The sequence below is a fragment of the Lactuca sativa genome, chromosome 5, assembly GCF_002870075.4.
Source record: "Lactuca sativa cultivar Salinas chromosome 5, Lsat_Salinas_v11, whole genome shotgun sequence".
Lineage (NCBI taxonomy): Eukaryota > Viridiplantae > Streptophyta > Magnoliopsida > Asterales > Asteraceae > Lactuca > Lactuca sativa.
The window spans coordinates 33,455,537-33,463,334 of NC_056627.2; the positions used below are offsets into that span (position 1 = coordinate 33,455,537).

The 7,798-nt window shown below is 32.6% G+C and overlaps 1 long non-coding RNA gene across 3 annotated transcripts in view; it reads left to right on the forward strand.

Annotated features, from left to right (window-relative positions):
• LOC111878457 (uncharacterized) overlaps nt 1–255 on the forward strand; it is a 2,134-nt gene extending 1,879 nt beyond the window's left edge. For all 3 annotated transcript variants that reach the window (XR_002845761.3, XR_002845762.3, XR_002845760.3), the window contains exon 4: nt 1–255. This exon is cut by the window's left edge and continues 2 nt beyond it. This is a non-coding gene — a long non-coding RNA (uncharacterized LOC111878457).
• Nucleotides 256–7,798: the final 7,543 nt, after the last annotated feature.

Sequence of the window (7,798 nt, forward strand, 5' to 3'; positions counted from 1 at the left end):
ATGTGTTTTGACCTTTTTCCCCCTCTAATGTTCTATGCAAACGACGATTACGTGGTGTTTTATTTTTGACTTAACGGTTTAATTTTAGCATACAAGCGATGTCTGATCAATGGACAATCAAAGAATGTTATATTTATGTTTAATTTTTTTTGATAGATACACATCGTTTATGGGGTCTTAGTAGTTGGTTGCTATTAATGATGGTATTGTACTATTGTATTGGTTTGTATTTTTGGTTTTGGTCCTTTGTTTCTAGCTGCACGTGAACATAGTTGTATCACATTCAAATAGAATTAAAATAGTTTAAAAAAACTGCAATATACAAAAGGGTTGGAAAATGACACTAGGTTCTTTTTTAAAATTATAAAGTACATTGCTATTTTTGCAAAGGGCAAAAATAGATGATGCAAGTCCCAAAAATGAGACAAGTGACGAAATACAAGAAAATGGTTTTTTCAAATTGAAGTAATATGGTTTCAATAATTTTTTGATTATTGCCGGCAGTTTGGTATTTTTGGAAATTACAAGGGAAAGTAAAAACAAAGTGTAATTTGGTCATTTGTTGATTTTTTGATTGTTCAAATAAATTATAAAGAGTTTTAGATTGGGTAGAGTAGGAAGAACATTTTGGTAAGGAACAAAAAAAATACATGAAAAAAAGATTAAAATCACCAAGATCTAAGATTGTATACTTTTCATTTATTGATTGAATGTGGTAGTACATTTTTTTAACCAAAATTTACTCTTTGGTATTAGCAATTTCATAAAACACAAGTTGAGAAGGGTTGAAAGTGCTACCATGGTTTGGAATTAATGTTTACTCACTTGTATTTAAAAATGATTATAATGAATTTTTGGGTTGGACTTTATTTTTGTATACGGAACAAAGAATGTGGGTTTCATTTTACTAAGGTCAAAATGGAAAATTTGTATGAGGTTTATTATTTTGTTATCGATGGAATTGAGGAATCATTTTATTATGTTAATCTTGTCGACTTTGATACAAAAACAAAGAAAGTAACTGGTAAAAGTTTTAAGTATGTTGTGTTTTTTTGGGTAGAATGTTACAAATACATTGCTATTATAACTATCAATGAATGATATATTATTTTATTACATAATCAATTTTTTAATTCTATTTAAAATTAACACCTATGGGTTCCACGGGTTTTAACCTAATATTAGCATAAACTGAAGAAGTGCGATGTTGTCGGGTCAGTGGTAAATATAGGGTGCGAATAGAATAAGTAGAAGTATCTTTTTAATTTTTATAATTTTTTGATAATTTTTTTTCTTGGGCGTTTTTACTAAAAGAAAATAAGAAAATGATTGTTTTTTTTTTTTTCAAATTTTCACGATTGTGTTTATTTTGTAGATAAGTAAATTTTAAGAACTTTAGTTTTTTCAGTTTTTTTTCAAAGAAAAAAAAAAGAGTATTACCAAAAAAAACGAAGTGGGTGGAAAATTAAAACGAATATACTCTAAAAATCATTCAAAAAAACATAAAAATTAAATAGAAATGCATAAAATAAAATACTTTGAGATATATCTAATCCTTATTTTGACTTTATAAACATTAAAATCACATATTATTTTATTTTTATGTATTTTCTTATTGATTTTCTATGTTTTCTAGGGTTTTTATAATTTATGGATTTTCAATTAAACCCTATATATATATATATATATATATATATATATATATATATATATATATATATATATATATATATATATATATATATATATATATATATAGAGAGAGAGAGAGAGAGAGAGAGAAAGAAAGAGAGAGAAAAGACTAAAGATTCTGTCTTAATACAAGATAGTTACAAAAGGAAATACAATCCTACAAAAGTGTTCAAAAGGGTAAAATTGTGAAGTTATATAGTTATATAATTTAGTCACTAATGTTATTTATTGTAGGAGTAAATATCGTTAGTGTTGATTTATCAAAAGAAAACTTTTTTTAGGACCTGCTCTCTAGATTTTGATTAAAAAAAAAAGTCGAAGACAGATTAGCTTTGCCCTAGATTCAGTGGAATTCTTTGTTCATCATACTCTATCATGTAAGTTTTAAAACAAAATCTAAAAATTGGTGATTTAATTACGGTTTTTGTTCATCAAATAGGATCAGTTGTATTGAGTTTGAAACCGAATTATTCTATTTTGATTCCTTGCTTGTGTATTTTTCTGTACGATTTGTTGATTTGATTATAGTAATAATTGATTTTGGATGTTTATTGGATTTTTGATTCATTGGAGTTCTCGTATTGATTAGATTGTTTGTCTTGATTCTGAAAACCAATGATTTAATTATGATTACGTGTCTTGATTCAATCCTTTTTCGGTAAACAATTTATGTATTTTAGAATGTGACTTATTTTCTCCAAAAGTGTTTTGATTTAATGCATGTTTCTATTCAAAAATTTTTTAATATATGTTTTGATTTAATTCCTTTTTTATTCATTTAGTTTGGTGATTTAATATGTATATTTTCTGGTTAAAATGGTTTTGATTCCATGTCTATTTTATTCAAAGTGTGGTTTGATTTTTATGTGTTTTATTCAATATTTGATTTAATTCAAGTATTTATGGTTAAAATGGGTCTAATTCAATGTTTATTTTTGTTTTGATTCCATGTCTATTTTGATTCAAAGTGTGGTTTGATTTTTATTCGATGTGTGGTGTTTTATTCAATATTTGATTTAATTCAAGTATTTATTGTTAAAATGGGTCTAATTCAATGTTTATTTTTGTTCAAGGTGTGTTTTTTTTTTAATTTGTTATGATTCAATGTCACTACCTTACCATGATCACTCAATTTACTATGTGAATGTGTCAAATGAATCAACCAGATAAGTGGCATACTGGGTGAAATTGTTGTTGAACATGAAAAAAGCATCATGATTGTCTTTAATTTTAGAAGAAAGGTGTTCAAATAAAAAGTCAGGGCAGTTGTGGAGGTTTATTCAACCTTGTACGATTACTATAGAATCTGTAGTGGTGAGATAGTGAACTGTTTGTTAGGATTAAATTTGAAAACATATAAAAGTGGGGGTGATTTATGAAATGTTGAATACCATTTCTATAAAAAGTTGTAAAATTTGTGAAAATTGAGCTTTTAATTTGACATTTTTGGTATCATGTCATAATTAGCTATTTTGATACAATATACCATCATTAGTCGAGCCATGGAAATTGACAATTAGGAAAACTTTAAATTCTATGGATTCTGTGTGTAAGTTGCATACACCTACTGTGTAACGTCCAAAAAATCATAAGTAAAAATTTCATTTATAAATCAACCAAAATCCATCAACACATCAAATCAACCGTTAAAGTATGTCAATGTTAAAATAGTTATCAAAGTACAAATCCCAAAATCATAAAAATTGTGGAAACACAAGTGGATGCGCTATGATCTGGCCGAGCCCTTCCCCTTCGAACTGGAAGTACCTAAAACATAAAATTAAACCGTAAGCACTTAGCTTAGTGAGTTCCCTAAATACTAAATCCCATACATCATACATAAATATCATAATAAAACATGTAACGAGTCTATTTCACCCATGAGTCCCTTCCGACCCCTTCAGTATCTTTCAACTGGTACTAGTCTGTTTCACCCCTACACCTAAGCATACAGTCATACTAGCAAGAGTGACAAAGATAGAAAACACATGCATTCATATAAGTAAGTGCCACAAATACCACTACTATCCTACAACATAATCTAGTGGGCCAATATTGGTGCCTTCGACTCACAAGTAGAGTAAGGAAACTCACCTCAGTCTGAAGATAGGCAAATCACACCTTTAAGCTGCTTCTACCACGACTTCTCACACTGAACATATCCAAATTAACCCTAATAAATAATCAGGGTAAAACCCCATAATAAATGGCCAAAATCATCATTTTCATGCTAAGGATAAAAGACCATTTTACTCTTCCCTCAATTTACCCATTTAACCATAGCCCAAGTCCCTAAAGATCCAAAACCCAAGAATGGGTCAAAAACCTAAGGCCCAAATTAGCCTGAAAGGTCTTCTGGAGAGTACGCCATGCATACCACCCTTACGACCCCCGTACAACACTTAACAGCAAAGGAAAACGGGAGTTGAATGCATTACGCTGAGCGTACGCATACGTATTCCCCACTTACTCCCCTGATGGTCAAAACTCACATTAAGCACTTAATGTCTTAAGTCCAAACATCCAAATAATAGTTCTTGCTCTAGGGATACGTTTTAAATGATAAAGTCATCAACTTGATGCCTTTTCATGTTCGAAAAAGGCCTAACACCCATTTCTAACATCCTTACTTCATATTATAACCATCAAATCATGCATGGTTGAGCTAAATCCATCCATGTGCTATTTTTATGCATTGGTTACGTCAAAAACATTAAGAACTACTATCCTAAGCTTCTGAAGTATCTTATACTCACATGAATCAATCCAAAGGACCAAAATATGCTAAAAACCCTAAACTAGCTACATCGAAGAGATGAATTAACAAGATTGGGACTTTATATCTCCAAAAGAATGATCAAGGTGAGCAAGGTCTGGATCTACAAGCTTCAAGTCAAGAAGTGCTTCTCCAAAGGGTTCTTCTTTCTTCAAGATGCACAAAAAGCACACCAAAACACACAAGAGGCTCAATATTCTCTAAAAAATGGCTAGGGTTTCGTATGAACTACTTTGGGATGAAGGAGGCTAATGATATAAGAGGTCTTGAGGTTATAACATGCTTAAATAGGATCCAAACCCTGAAATATAGGGTTTGCCCCTGACTTGTGTATGTCCTGCATACTCTAGGTACGCCCATCATACCATGGGAAAAAACCCCATGTCCAAGTCTCGACAAGGTACACCCTGTGTACCTTGATTACACCCAACATAATTAACAAAAATGCAAAATAATTAAACAATTATAATTTTAAGCAATTTACCTGGGAACCGGGCATTACATTTTGTTCAGTTGCTTGGGGTTGAACTTGTGTATATTCCTGATGGAAAAACATGAACATTAGTTGTAGATTTGAAACCATATAAATGTACGTGTTTATTTCATTTGATGGATCTTTCACATTATACAAAGAATATACACATAAAATCGGGTTAGTAATTTTTAAAGCGACTATAGAGATATGAAGACGTAGTAAAGGGTACACGGGATACATAATATATAACATGGAAGGGAGTAAAGAAAGATTTTGAGCATATTTTATGGTTTTGAACTTATTTTCTAGTAGTCTACAATTACCAATGGTCATTTGGATTGTATGGTGGTATATTACGATTCATATTAGTTAAGTATAGTATAATACAATTAGTTCAATTGATTCAGTTAAATTGCATTGCATCTGTTAGGTCCAGTTAGTGTTGCATCTTTAGGCTTGTTAGCTAGTCCAGTTTTGTCTCCGGTATGGGCCTGTCCATCCATGAGTTTTGTGTAGGGTTTATTATATATAGATGCTTGCATGCATTCTTTAACGTAAGATTTGATTGAGATTTACATAGAGTTTATCGTTCTTATTTTTGTAACCCTAGAATCCTCTACAGCGGAAGTTCTTCATCGAGCTCTGCTGAGGATTGAGTTAATCAAATCATTCTACACATTCAGATCCATACTTATGTTTTTATCTCACTGTTTTTACGTTCTTAATTTACCTGTTATAAAGATCTAATCGATCAAAGAGTTTTATTAACTCATCAATTGGTATCAGAGTAGGAGGCTGTGTAATTCATACACATCTCTTCTGTGAAAGAAGCGATTAGGGTTTATTCCGCATTAACTGATATTTATTGAGCCGTCACTCCATAATTGACGTATCTCATTATTTATTAGTTTTGCCCTAATATTACATATTACAAGTCTGATCTTTCAAACAGGTTAAACGATCAAGCATGGACGATTCTCAAACTAATCCTATCAATATCTCAAACATCATTGGATCAACAACAAAGATTCCTATTCTTTACACCCAAGATTACGAAGTTTGGGCACATCATTTTGAAGACTATGTCATCGGATCTGAAGATAATGGGTATCTTATTTGGGAAGCTATTGTGTCTGGACCATTTGCTCACTCAGGAACATCCAGAATCATTAAAACTCAGAAAGAGTATAATGATCTGTTAAAAGATTAAGACATTGCTCAAGACGAAAAGGAGAAGTTTCAGTGCAACATCAAAGCATTGAGACTGATCCGATTCGCTCTTCAATCTAATACATTTAGGTTGGTGAGTTCCTGCAGTACCGCTAAAGAAATATGGGATCGGCTGTGAAAGCTGTACTCCACAGATGAAGATTTTGAGCACTCTATTTGGACTTTGCTTTTGTCTGAGTTTGGAGAATTTAAGCAAAATTTTTATGAGACTGTCACTCAGACGTTTGATCGCTTCAATCATCTTCTTAGCAAGATGATCAAACATGATATAGAAAGGAAGTTGATTGAGCAGAAGGTCACCTTTTTGAATGGCCTAAGATCCGAATAGAGAGCTGTCGTGTCTACAGTTAAAGCTCATCAGCAGTTCAAGTCATATTCATTGGCAAAACTGGTGGGAATTCTAAAATCCCAAGAAAAGATTGTCATGCAAGAGACGAATGTGGTCTCAAGTTTGGGGTCCTTGGCCCTCCTGTCTAACAGCAAGAATGCAGTGGAAGACGAAGATCTGAACCTAGAGGACTATGATCTTACGTCAGAAGATTATGCTACGATGGTGTCCAATCCCAAGAGGTTCATGAAGAAGAGGTTTCCTACCAATAAAACATAAATTGGAAGGTGAGCTATAGTTCTGAAAAGGTAAAGGAGGAGCTAAAGACAGAGGAACCAAAGAAAGGGCGAAGGTTGAAGGAGGTTCTGGTGTAACTTGCTATTACTGTGGAGGAAAGAACCATTATGCCAAAGATTGTGTTATGAAGAAAATGGCAGAGAAAGATGAGGAGAAAGATGAAGAAGCAATCCTGATGAAAAAGCTGGAAGAGATTAAGAGAAAGAAAGCTGCTATTAACCCTTCTATGAATGCTCTTATTATATAGGGTTCGGCAAAGGATGACAAGTTCGGTGGCGTACAGGTGTGGTCAACCGACTCAGAAGATGATGAGGTGAGAAAGCCTTCACATGGAAAGGCGTATGTCACAAGAGACGGTGAAAGCAGTGGAAAGTGTTTGGTGGTGACTGATGTATCTCACATAAGGGGATACAATACTGATGGTGGAAACGAGGACACCAAGGAGCGAGAGGACTTTTGCTTCACAACAAAACCTCTCAGTGTGCAGATCAATGAACTTGATGAATTGATCAAGAAGGTACAATCTCTTTTTATCTCGTTCAAAGTTCCACAGAAATCATATGAAAAGGAATTAAAAAACTTAAATTCAAGAATCTCAAATCTCGATAGTTGTTTAACTCAAACAAGGGTCACCAATTCTAACCTAACTGACCAAATAAGCAGGGTGTCATCCAAGAGTGAGGAGCGAAGGATGTGGATTGAGCTGAAGGAGTCGGAGCTGATTAAGTCTAAGGATGAAATCATTTATTTACAAAGAGACAATTTGAAACTTCTAAAACAAAGAAATGCTTTTTGTCTGATTGCTAAAAGACTTTATGCTAACATTACTCAACTGCATCTGAATTGTGAAATAGGGCAGAAAATACATCGCATGATTTTGCCCTTCCTTGAGTTTAAGGAGGATGAAATCGATGCTGAAGCATACAACTGTGAAAGTGTTGTATCGTCTGATGATGTAAATCCTACTTACATGTACGCTCTGGACAAAATAGAATCTTTC